This window comes from Rhinichthys klamathensis, unplaced genomic scaffold (assembly GCF_029890125.1).
Source record: "Rhinichthys klamathensis goyatoka isolate OS25496 unplaced genomic scaffold, OSU_Roscu_1.1 h1tg000115l_1, whole genome shotgun sequence".
Lineage (NCBI taxonomy): Eukaryota > Metazoa > Chordata > Actinopteri > Cypriniformes > Leuciscidae > Rhinichthys > Rhinichthys klamathensis.
This window is the reverse complement of record NW_026606652.1, coordinates 1525699-1538571: the sequence shown is the minus strand read 5'-3', so window position 1 is coordinate 1538571 and position 12873 is coordinate 1525699. Positions and strand designations below refer to the sequence as shown.

Genomic DNA, 12873 nt, shown 5'->3' with positions numbered 1-12873 from the left:
TGTTTCTGCAGCCAAGGTCACTTACGACCAAGACAAGATCAGACACAGAAGAACATCTGTCTCCTCTACCACCTTTCTGACTATGGATTTCTGACTTTTTTCACTTATAAGGTGGTGACCACCTTACCACCCAAAACAAAACCCATATTCCATCATCAAGATCAGTTCCACATGTTTTCACCATCCAAAAGTTGGTTCTGGAAATGAAAAAATACCCCTTAAAGTCATAATGAAAATTAAATCAGCCTATAGATTTTCTAAATGCATGTAATTTTTCTTTTTCAATGTTTCATAAAAAAAAAAAAATGTTTTCGACCTTGTAATTTTTAATTAAAATAACACAAATCTTCTGGTGAAGACTTCTACAATCATTTAGTCTGCTTAAACTCTGCTGCGATGACAGGTCATGATATTTTTTTCCATCTTTTTATTTTTGTCTATTTGCTTACTTTGAACCATGAAACACTAACTTCAAAAGCCAGGCGGTGTGGGATCAACAACTCAAAACAAGATTGCTCCCATTATAATCCAACAAATTACACTGCATTGCAGAGTCAAGTCAGTTGACTGGATAAGTTTGCAAAACTATGAAAAAAACTAAGATGGTGATTTGCCATGTTTCAAAGCAGCTTTACAGAAAGTGCATTTCAGAAATGTACATAGAAAAAATACAGTTAGTTAATCATGTATTAATTTGGGCATAACATATCGCCGGCGTTGAGTCGTCTCTTCACAGGCGTCGAGTGGTTCTTCACAGGCGTTTACTCATCTCATCGCAGGTGTAGGGGCATCTGAAGTCTCCGTGAGAGGCTGGATACAAACTGGAGCTGACGAATGCTATTTACCTCGGGACTGGCGTCCCGAGATAACAGCAGAAAAGCAGATGGGAAATAATTAGCATAGCTGCTGTTCATAATGTTAATGCATTCGATCTGATTCAACAGTAGTATAAAAGGTAAGCATTATGTGAATGCTTGGCTAAAGAGATGCGTCTTTAATCTAGTTTTAAACTGGGCCAGCGAGTCTGAGCCTCGAACAATATCAGGAAGGCTATTCCAGAGTTTAGGAGCTAAATGTGAGAACGCCCTCCCTCCTTTAGTGGACTATCCTAGGAATGACCAGAAGCCTCGAATTTAGTGATCTTAAAGAACGCGATGGATTGCAGGGCGATAGAAGGTCCATTAAATACACAGGAGCTAAACCATTTAGGGCTTTATAGGTCAGTAGTAATACTTTGTAATTGATACGGAACTTAATAGGTAACCAGAGATGATGAAATTGGTGTTATATGATCATATTTTCTTGACCTAGTAAGAACTCTAGCAGCTGCATTTTGCACTAACTGTAGCTTGTTTATTGAGGATGTATGACAACCAGCTTAATAAAGCATTACCGTAATCTAGTCTCGAGGTCATGAATGCATGAACTAACTTTTCTGCATCAGAAACAGATAGCATGTTACGTAGCTTAGCAATGTTTCTAAGGTGGAAAAAGGCTGTTCTTTGTAACATATGTAATATGATTTTCGAAAGACAAGTTGCGGTCTAGTATAACTCCCAGGTCTTTTACTGTAGTGGATAAAGTAACAGGACATCCTTCTAAATTAAAGTTGTATTGTAAGAGGTTTTGTGGGTAGTTTTTTGGACCAATAAGTAATACCTCCGTTTTATCTGAATTTAATAGCAGGAAGTTACACGTCATCCAGCATTTTATATCTTTAAGACACTCTGTCAATTTAAAAAAAAGTTAGTGTTTTCATCTGGTCGTGATGAAATATATAATTGAGTGTCATCAGCATAGCAGTGGAAATTAATTCCATGTTTTCTTATAATATTACCAAGTGGCAGCATATATATTGAGAATAGCAGAGGGCCTAACACCGATCCTTGCGGCACTCCATAGTCTACTGACGTTATCTTCGATCTCTTTTCATGTAGTCGTGATGTTATATTGTGTCATGTTTATCAAAATAAAACTGATAAAATAACGTAGACAACACTCGCTGATCGGTTACATCCAGCAGCAGCCGATGTCGAACACACCTATTAACTCCAACCATAACCCTATATCCCTAAACCTAATTAGGTCAAGCTCCACCCATTTGGTCCACAGAGGTGGAGCTGGACTAGGACAAGCTCCACCCGTTACATCCAGTTAGGGGAAGCTGAACATCATTTGGCTCTGCAGTGAGCACCACTTGGAGTTCTGCGGTAGCCATGGAATAAAAGAATTTCGAGTATATCTCACAGTTCTAACTTAGAGTTTAGATCTCAGAATTCTGAGAAGAAAAATCAGAATTGCGATATAAACTTATTTTATGAATTTTTTTTTCACCTCAGAATTGAGAGTTAATATCCCACAATTCTGATTTTTTCTTCAGAATTTTGACTCGCAGTTGCAAGTTATAAAGTCAGAATCGGAAGAATTGTGAGATAAAAATGTTATAGGTTTAAATATTATTTCATGCTGTAAGTATGACTGCATATGTGAATATTATGTAGATCCATTGTATTCATTAAATTCATGCTTTAATAGTGGGCTAATCATTGCAGGTTTCATCAGTCCAGTATATCCTTTAAGTGACTTACAAATAACACTCCCCAAGTGTCAAATGAGAGTAAAAATCAGCATTGGTATATGAAACGGTGTCAATCGCAGTTGGCTCGTAATATTTTTATGAACGTAAACAAATGTGAACGAAGACGCTCGGGACAGTTGACGGGCCAGTGCTGCATCATCACAAGAGTTTAAGCCTTGGCAATTTAAGTATTCAAGCACAAGAAGATGCAAAAGGGAACTCAATCCGTTACTCGTGCGTTGTGTGGAAAGCTTTGTGTGCGCACACATCCGAAGCAGCGGCCAGGAGCCGCGTCTCAGACAGCGTGCCAAATCTGAATTGAGCTCTCTTTCATGTGTTCTTGCGCTTAAACAGACAAATTCCCAAAACAAAGGCAAAAATGAGTAAGTAAACGTAAACAGTAGATAAAGATGTGTAGCAGTATCAGTGTATTGGATCCATGCATTAGTCTTAAAGTGACAGCAGCCTAATATTTCTGCTACTGTCTGTGTTTTTAATGTTAATCAAACAACAAATGACTAAGAGAAAAAATTATTCACTACTTTTGACTGAATAACTTTTGTAACTTTAATAAGGGCTAATCTATGTTTTTATTTATACAGTGAATATCCAGTGTTATTTTATATTTGATTACTTTAGTCAGTGTCTCTACCTGAAAACTACGGTTACTTGTCTTTAATAATGTGTTAAATGTATATAGGCTAGTAGTTTTAACTGTGGTATTGAAATTGGAATAGAGAATAGTGAATTTTCAGTAGTATCTTTTTTTTTTTTTTACATTTTTCAAAAACTAATTTTTTTTAAGGCCTGTAAAAAATATTTATGGCTGGTACATTTTGACAGGTGTGGCAAAAAGTTTTAGGCCCTAGGTTGCAACCATAAACGTCTTAAAAGGGTGATGAAGATGGTATTTTTTTTTGCATTCTGATTCTAACATCGAAAGGTACAAGACCTTAAACCATAAATAAAATTAAATATATACTTACTCAAACTTTTGTTGTACTCTGGTTTAATTTTGAAATTGAGATAATGCTAATAATATTAGCTTGTCTATGGTAATTGCTTGTGGTTGGCTGCTTTATTCCAAAAGAGAATGCATGTGCTCTTTGTTTTTTTTTTTAGAGAGACACAAGGTTCTTGAGTGCAGTGCAGTCTATTATTCTGACAGGACAAGGTCTTTAACAAGCCAGTTGACGGACACTGGAACCTTAAAACAACAATTTTTTGCAGTCGATTTTATAGGATTCCAGTCTTTGAACTGAAAATGACTTACAGGTTACATTAAAAGATACTGTCCTGGAAAGTCTTGATTTGAGATCATCTAGCAGCTCCTTCTGTAACTCGTCTGAGAAACAAGAATCAGATTCTAGATAAGCTTTTCTACTTGTGCGTAAATTCACATAAATCTGAGCCTGAAAATAATCCGAGACGATGACTTTGGCAAAACCTTTGTAGGAAAACGCTTAGTTTGTGCATAATTAGGCAACAGGGCATCATAAAAACTCCATTAGAACATGGAACCAAGTTTGACGGCTCCCAGTCAGCAACGGGGGAAGAGTAGGTAGTCGTTTGTCAAAGTCTGAAACTCTTTTATCATCTTCTTTTCCATTCCCTTTTCTCCTTTTTTCTATTCTATGAACTCCTCCTCTCTTATAACGTTAAGACCACAGCCGAACTGGTTTAAGTGAAGAGCTGGGATGTAATACTAGGGGACCCAGTTATCTATTGTAAAATCTCACATAAGCCATTAACTGAACCAACCAATAAGTCCATTTTGGAAAGTGAATGCCAGCTCATTTCTCAACTGGCTGTCTATTACAGGAGATAATGGAGTCTCCTAAAACCCAGCTCTGCCCACTCCACCTGGCATTTGCCATTACTGCTGCCGTACAGAAACCAGTTGGAAAAATAACTGTAATTCAGAAATAATTACGAATGGCATTCTACAAAATTAAACCTCGCCTGCTGAGAAGCGGTATAAGCAGCATATGACGGAACGAAAAATTCAACTCGCTGCCCCCAATTCTCTTGCTTGCTCTCTCTCTTTCTCTCTCTCTGTCTCTCTTTCTCTCTCTCTCCCCACTCAGTTGCCCAGCAAATGAAAGAGCGTGGAGAGGTCTTGAAAAGGAACACGCGGTTCTTTAATTCGTTTCCAGTTCCAGCTTTTATTTCGCTATGCCCGTGAATAGGAGACGACCAGCATTGCATAACGAAGAAATACAAAGATTTGCAAATGATTTCACCTCCCTTTTGTGAAACATTCAGTTTTTGACAACATCCAATACTTTATTTAAAAACCAATGACAGTAATTATTTAAAAGCCAATGTGGTGAGGCGGAGAGAAAGAAAGTGAAAGATTTCTGTATTTAGGATAAGAGGTAAATTATAGATTAAAAAAAATCAGCAAATGCACATTATTTCTTGATTGACCTTAGTCAAGGTAACTTGACACCATATTGATTGATTTTTTTTTTTTTGCGAATGAAAACTCATGCACTGTACAAAGCTCTAGTAATTTTTAAAACTTTCAAAACTGCTTCATGGAGTTTTTGCACTTCAAGATTTTTTATCAGCTGAATCATTCGCATGTTATTAAACAAGTCTGTTAAACAAACTGATCTTCTATTCCACACAGCCTATCTTCATTCCTGTTAAGAAATAAATATGGAGCTGCTCTGAAGGTCTATGTGCTATTTTCTCTGATTGATCTTAAAGGTGCACTCAGTCATTTTTCCCTTTATAATGGATAGTAGTTATAGTTTAATATATTTTTTAATGATATTATTAGCAACCTAATAAAAGCTTTTCAAAAATTGACTCATGGAGGCCACCATGTTGATGTCATGAAACCAGCTGAATACTCCTCGCTTAATCTTGGTATCTCTTCTTTCATTGGACACATTGGTCACCTGGTTTTCACAGAGCATTTTGGTACTTTTTAGGGAGCGCACGTTTCAGTGCCCTGGAAGTATTTTGCGATTGAGACAGCCCGTTAAATGGCCGACTCCCTGATCAGTGCCGACTACTTTGAAATACATCTCAATCAAAAGACTGTTCTTTCTAGCATTTCAACTAAGTCAAGTATACTTAAGTATAATTTATGTAGGCCTATACTTCTGAGAAGTATACATAAAGTCTGAGAAGTACATAAAAAGTAGACCGTAGCAGCTCCTGGCAGTAAATTTAGGTAGGGCAGATTCTGGGCCTTAGCTCTAGTTTATGATAACAGACATGCCAAATAGTTACGGACCTGATGCAGACACATAGCTGCTCACTGCAGAGCAAATGGAGCTGATCGTCATTTGACTCTACAGTGAGTACCACTTGAGCGTCTTGTTCTGGAGCGAAGTTTACGTAAGGTCATGAGAAAATAAGTTGGGCAAGTCTGAAATCTGCCCCAGTGGCTCTCTATGAGAGCGTGCTGCAGTTCCATTTTTCACCACAGATTTACGTTGGAGATTTGTGGGGCGCTGTTGAGCTAGGGAGGGCTTAGAGACAGGCTTCCCCGCTTAGGCCTAGTCCACACATACAAGGGTATTTTTATAAACTGAGTTTTTCCTCCGTTTAAAATAAATAAATAAATTGCGTCCACATTCCAAACCAACAGGCGGCGGTATAACCCTAACCGTTAAGCCATGTTAGCCAATCAGAAGCCTGGAAAAACGGTTATTACCGGTTCCGACCTTTCTTTTACTGGTTCCGACGTCACAAGACAAAATCTTTGGTTTCACCGTCTACTCTACACGACAACGGCTGGATCCCAAATGGCACTCCGACCTTGTGGACCTCCTTCGAGTTCACACTTGGTGACGTCAGGAAGTGCAGACCTACGGGGCGCTGGCCTCGAGTCCACAAGGCCCGCGAGAGTAGGCTTGTTCGACTTGAACCGGCGCTGCACAGACCGATCGGTGAATGACATCAAAATACTGCGAGAACGATTAGAGAGCAGACGGCTCCGCATGCCTTTCAATCGCTCTCGCCTTACTTTGATGCATAGATTGTAAAAAAAGATGGACGACGCCCCTTCGCTCTCTTCCATTGGTCAGAAGGGAAGCTGCCAGTATCCCGATAACCGAAAACAAACTTATTTTAAAAACAAACACTTGAAATTACATCAGGGTGATAAAAACTGCAGTAAATGACAGAAACCATATTTGGAAAAACGATATTTGAAGTGTAATTTAATTGTTTAGTTGGTCTCACGTGCCGTTGAATAACATGGGGAGGCGGGGTTTATGACCTATACTAGGACCGGCAACCGGGGGGCGATCGAGAGAAGACGTTTTGGCTTCACTTTTCAGGGCTTGTGCGGCACGCTTGCGTTGATGTCATAAACCGATCGGTCTGTGCAGCGCTGGTTCAAGTCGAACAAGCCGAATATTTTGGGACAGGCTTGATGACATCATGCCACCGAAAGTCAAACAGACACGAAACTCCTCCCCTCATTTATCTGATTGTGCGTTCTGATTGTAACTCGTGTGCGAAAGTGCGGGATTCGCCGAAGTCCGCATCGAGGGCACAAAGGCGACGCTCGCGAGCTCAGTTCTGAGCGCTGAAATGCCACTCTACGGACTAGTACACGGACTCGAGCACGCGCAATTTAGGGCCACGAGACCGCGAGTCCACATGAAGTGTGCCATTTGGGATCCCGCCAACACTGGAACCGGAGTTTCTAAAAATCTTCATCCTGGCAGGATTTTTTTTTTTTTAAAGTTCGGTTTCAGTGACCGAATACTGCATTTGCGCATAGAAAAAGCTGCTGTTTTGAAAATACCGTGTTCGTGTGGACAGGGCATTTACATGCCTGCCAAATTGTATTATATACTGATCACTTTACGACTTAGAATAGTTTAAAAAATCAGAAAATATTTGTTGCAGAATGCACATTTTCAATTTATTATTAATTCAGTGTAAAGAGGTCTATGTTTGGATGAATAGTTTGTCAATACAGACGAGCCGCGGCTGACTGAAAGATATGTTTAGTTTCAAACAAGTGGGCTTACTAATATCACACTTGAATAGGCCTAACGTCTTTTTGGTAAGGGTTTGGGCGCCAAAAAAATTCGGTTGTGGAGCGAGAGACGACGAGCCTCGAGCGCTAACGTAACTTACATCTTGAAAACCTGCTAACAAATTGTGTTATTAAGCTGTAATTTAACGTCCTCATCCCTGAATTTTTTAAAAATATTTCGCACACCAGCTAATAAGTTACCAGAGTTTTATTGTCGTGAGAATCACACAAATTAATTACCGTGAACTTTGACAATGAACATGATAAAATTGTGTAGGTATGGTACGGTAATTTCCTTTAGTCCTGTTCAGAGCCTGGTCCTGTTGTTTGTCATAACTTGGAGATCTCTGCCTCGTGCAGTAAATCTAGGGGCGGCTCCAGGAGGGCGCGGCTGGCGGTGACGCGCTTTTCTAATTTTTTATATCCAAAGAAGACAGATTTCTGCCAAAGTACAACCAGTCAAAGTGCGCCATTAGGACACTACCAGGTGTTTGCATGTCCCTCTCTTGCGTCTGTCGCTCACTTCAGTGCTGCTCTTTCTCTTTGTGCGCGCAGTAAATCAGATCGATACGGCACACAGCTGATCAAACAGATCTGCTCTCCAGCTCACATCACCTGCTGCCTGCTTGCTGCTGTCGGTAAGTGCCATTTCTAACTAACGTAAAACCATAGGCTACTAAAAGGGCAACCATAGTTTCCGGCATTAAAATGTGTGTGCTAACTTGTGCTAGTTTCCACTGTCTTAAAAACAAACTGAACACAATGAAGAGATTCTAAAATAGTTTTACACTGTTTTACATCCAGTATTCATGTAGGCTATTAAGTATTATTATTCTGCAAGTGACAGGAACTATAGTAGCCTAACTGTCGGAAACTATGGTTACCATTGTAATTTTTTGTAAAGAAACTGATTTAAACTTTAAACCCTGTTGAAATTACTTTGAACGAATGCGCCTATATGATGATCAAAGAATTTGCTTCGATAGGCTGCTCACTAGAAAAAAAAGAAAAAAAAAATCTTTGTAAAACGTGTTGCAATGGATGAATGAGACGATTTTCATGAGTTTCATGATTTGATGTTTAGGTGACCACCCAATCTTCAGTGTTACCTTGCCTGACCCCCTCCCCCCAAAAAAAGCCACAAGAGAGTGCTAGAATATATCACATAAAAAATAATAATGAAAAATTATGCTATTACTGGCCATCATTTTAATAAAAACAAGTCTGTGGGTCAGTGATCAAACATATAATTGGTTTAACTTTAAAAAAAAGTAAGTTACCTGGTTGCCTTAATTTTTAGTTTCTCAAAAAATAAAGTAACTAAAAAAATTGAGGTAATACAACAAAAAACTCAATGTTATGTTTTATGAACCATATTAATTATCTAAGTTGATTTGATAATAGAAAAAAGTTGTGATAAATCATGACATTTTTTTGTAATAACTTTTACAGTAACATAACAATACTAAAATCAGTGCTATAACTGTTGTTTAACTTATTTGGCCGTAAAGGGGATTATGATGTGCCTGACATGGTCTAGACTTTTTTGCAGACAGGGTTTTTTCCCTCTGCACAAACACAGTCTATTACTCAATGTTGATCATGATAAGATTATAATGACGTTAGTGATAAGAGAAATGAGGGGTTTTGGTGGAGAGGTTGAAAACGGTTGAAGTGATGGTTCAATGACAGATGAAAATGATAAAATGAGGTGTTTCAGTGAATAAGACATCAGAATAACAGACCACCATCTGAGCGGTGTAATTTATCAATCACATTACAGTAATAACAAGAGCATTTTCCATATTTATTGAATATGGTGTTAACATGACAATCTGTTGTTGTTTTTTATTCATGTTTTGAGTTTTGTATATCAGAGGCCAAGGGCAAATCTTTCAAAATATCTGTTCTGTGGATACGTTAACCAAAAGTCCATGTAACTAAACAAGCGACTTCGGCAACATTCAGTTGAAGTACATCATATTTCAGAAGTATTGTTTTGCGAGTGAGGGTTTGTATGCTGGGAACTCTTTTAGATATACAAGTTGCCACAGTTGTTTATGTGAACTATGTATTCTGTGCATATAAAACTTGAGTTTTAATTGTTTGGCCACTATATCATTCCAATACTTGAATAAACTTCATTTAAACAGCTCATTTAAAGCATATCACACGAAGCAAATTTTTTTGGATCGCTGACTTTTTTTTTTTTTTTTTCTTTTTTTTTTTTACAGTGGGGACCACCTTAATCCTTTTTCATTCTCTTGTCCCACATGCTAAAGCTAAACTGCTTCATATAATCCCAAGTGTCTTTGTCTATCTGAATCTAAATCCAAAGCAAAATATAGAACATATGCAACTGTAAATTGTTAGGACACATTATCTCAAGGGATCAGTTCATGTGTCTCTCCTACCTGAAGTTAAACCCACAACCTTTACAAAAGTACAGGAATGGATTTTCGGTGTGTTTTGTTGAAGGGAGACACTCTAGTCTAGAGAATGTGAGGGAGGAGAAGAAACACTTTTTTATCAGTTTAGACAGAGGTCCTTGTCCTCTTGAGCAATGGACGAGGACTCGCACTGGACATAATGGTCTGATATCATTCAAAATGATGGCTACAGACTGCACTCCTTTTAAATAAATTTTCATTGTATCGCCACACTAGACTAGACTATTATAGACGACAACCTATATGCAAGAGTAAACCATTCACTGTATTTACTCATAATTCTTTAAATCTCTTAATACTGTCTTTATGAAAGGAGCTGCCTGATGTGTAATGGCTGTGTAGCATTTAAAATCAGAAATTTCTGTTTTTTGGGTTAGCAGCAATAGGTTTTAGCTTTGGTCAAAACAAAAACAAATGTGGACTGCTCTGTTGACAGGTTTGCTGGCTTGTATGACGAGTGATAGGAGGATTAAATCGGTCTGTCTGATTTAGTAACGTCAGAAATCTTTCTCTGTTACTCTCTCTCCTTCTCATTTGCGAGAAGCTAGTCTCAATTAGGAGAACATGAATGGTGTCAGCAATTGGAGGGGTTTCAAGCGTGAAGAATGTGCATGTGTACACAAACCCAGGTGTTTATGTGCATACTTATTTGTAGGTTCGCTAAGTGTAGACAAGTGTAAGTCTCAGTTACTGGGGTGATGTGGGCCTGCATGTGCCCAATGTGAAATTAATGGAAACTTAATTCTTCTGTAAGTTCAAAGAAATCTCAAGTTTTTTGGAGGACCTTATTAGGATGGAGAAAAGTTCACCCAGGGACTCTGTGTGTTATGTGTAGGGGTTTCTTCATCCTGTCCTTGGCTTTTTGTTCAGTGGTATGTGTGTCTGGACTTTAGCCAAGAGCTTTACCAGAATGGCAGTAGGAAAGTGCTAAAGTTTCACCAGCTCCCAACTGAAATATGTGACCATACTTTAAAATAAATATGTAAAATTATTACGAGGGTGAATTAAAATGAACTAGCGTTTGGTTGTTACGGGCTGCTGTGTAAAATTCCAAGGATCAGGACAAAGAATGAATGAATAAATACCACAAAGAGTGAGAGCATATCAAACAACTAACTTACAATTAATACTGGACAAGTAACTAAGCAAAACTCAGGGCTTAAATGCACCGGGAGTAATCAATAAAACAGTGAGCCGGTGTGGAACACAAATCAGTGAGGGTGCGTTTACACGTCAATGATGTACAAAAAAACGGAAAAGTATTTCCTTTGCGTTTTTCGCGTACAGACCACAACGTTGTCAAAACGATCCCCGTTCACACGGATCCGCGGAAACGACTAAAAACACTATAAGGCTGGCTGCCAGGCCAGAAGTTGGTGATGTTACTTTGTAAAGAAACACAACGCGCCTAATATAGACTTAACACGTAATACGCATTTGCATGACGTCACCGTTTTCACAAATTAGCATTTTTGTGGTTTACACAGAGACAATAATGGTATCTTTTTCAAAAACGTGCACTCTGAAACCTGTTTTCAGGTCCCCAAAAAGACATTGTTGTGTAAATGAACAGCCAAAATTAAGCAAAAAAATTAAGTTCTGTTCCAGGGTTCCCATTGTCATAAAAAGCCTGAAAATATCGGAGAGTTTTAAAATAGTGTTTACCAGGAAACATTCTAGAAATCAATAAGTCACAAAACCAATAGGACAATAATGGACATTTCTGCAGTGAATATAATATCTAAATAATTTATAAACTCTGCTGTTTCATCATCTAAATTTGTTCTTTGTGAGTGAATTCCCTTGTAAATTTAGATTTCTTTTTGTGTGTGTGTGTGTGTAATTCTCATCCAGTGTTTACATCTGGAATAGTCGTTGAAATTCATGGTCAGAAAGTGTGGCAAGCCTGTGTTCTGCATTCTCACACTCCCCCACCTCGCTTTGTCCCTTACTGTCTGCTGTGTGCATTATTAAAACAAACGAAGAATGCTTTAAAATATGTTATACACTACTGTTCAAAAGCTTACATTTTGTAAAAATAATACATTTATTCAGCATTGAAATGATCAAAAGTGACAGTAAAGACTGTTTCAAAAGATTTCTATTTCAAAGAAATGCTGATCGTTTGAACTTTCTATTCATCAGAAAATGGTAAGGTTTCTGGGTATATTCTTTATGGATGTGTGTTCTTCTCTCAGACAGAAGTACACAATGTTTCATGAGTTGTCTCAGTAAAAGCATTGGCACATCAGTGTCTCACCTTTACTCTTTCTGTTTACTGAGGCAGCGAGCCAGATCTCTGACCTAAAACCCGCAGATGCCCTTTAGCCTAGAGAACAGGGAACTCTGCGTAATAAAGTTAAGTTTGTTGTTTTGAGTGTTTGTTTGTAGATTTTGTTTTTATTCATTAATGCAGTTTCATTGAGATTTTATTTACAGTTTAAACGCATTTAAATTAAATTTGTCTTATTTAATTTCAGTCTCTGTCCTCATAAAACTCTGAACTAAATGAACCATTTTTGAGTGAATTCACCTGCAGGAAAAGTATGGGAAATAATTAGTGTACTCAAATTATCTCTGTAATGATTCTCTATAAAGAATTTCAGGCATTTTATGATAAATCGTCTTCTGCATTCAGAAAAATGTCCCCAGATTTCCGCAGAATTGGAGCACCTATCATTCAGAAAGTTCTACGCATATTGAGCCCTTGAGCATTCGTTTCTGAAATACTTATTAAATAAAAAATATAAAAAAATATTAATTAATAAAAAAAAAAATATATATTTTTATGCTTTCAGCTATACAGTTTTATATTCATTTTCCCCACAAAAGCA

General features: G+C 37.9%; 1 protein-coding gene across 1 annotated transcript in view; it reads left to right on the top strand.

Moving 5' to 3' along the window:
- The first annotated feature begins 8038 nt into the window (after positions 1–8038).
- esr2b (estrogen receptor 2b) overlaps positions 8039–12873 on the top strand; it is a 30052-nt gene continuing 25217 nt past the window's right edge. The window contains exon 1 of the mRNA XM_056254924.1: positions 8039–8227. The gene's annotated coding sequence lies outside the window, so the exon portion shown is untranslated. The remainder of the gene's footprint in view (positions 8228–12873) is intronic.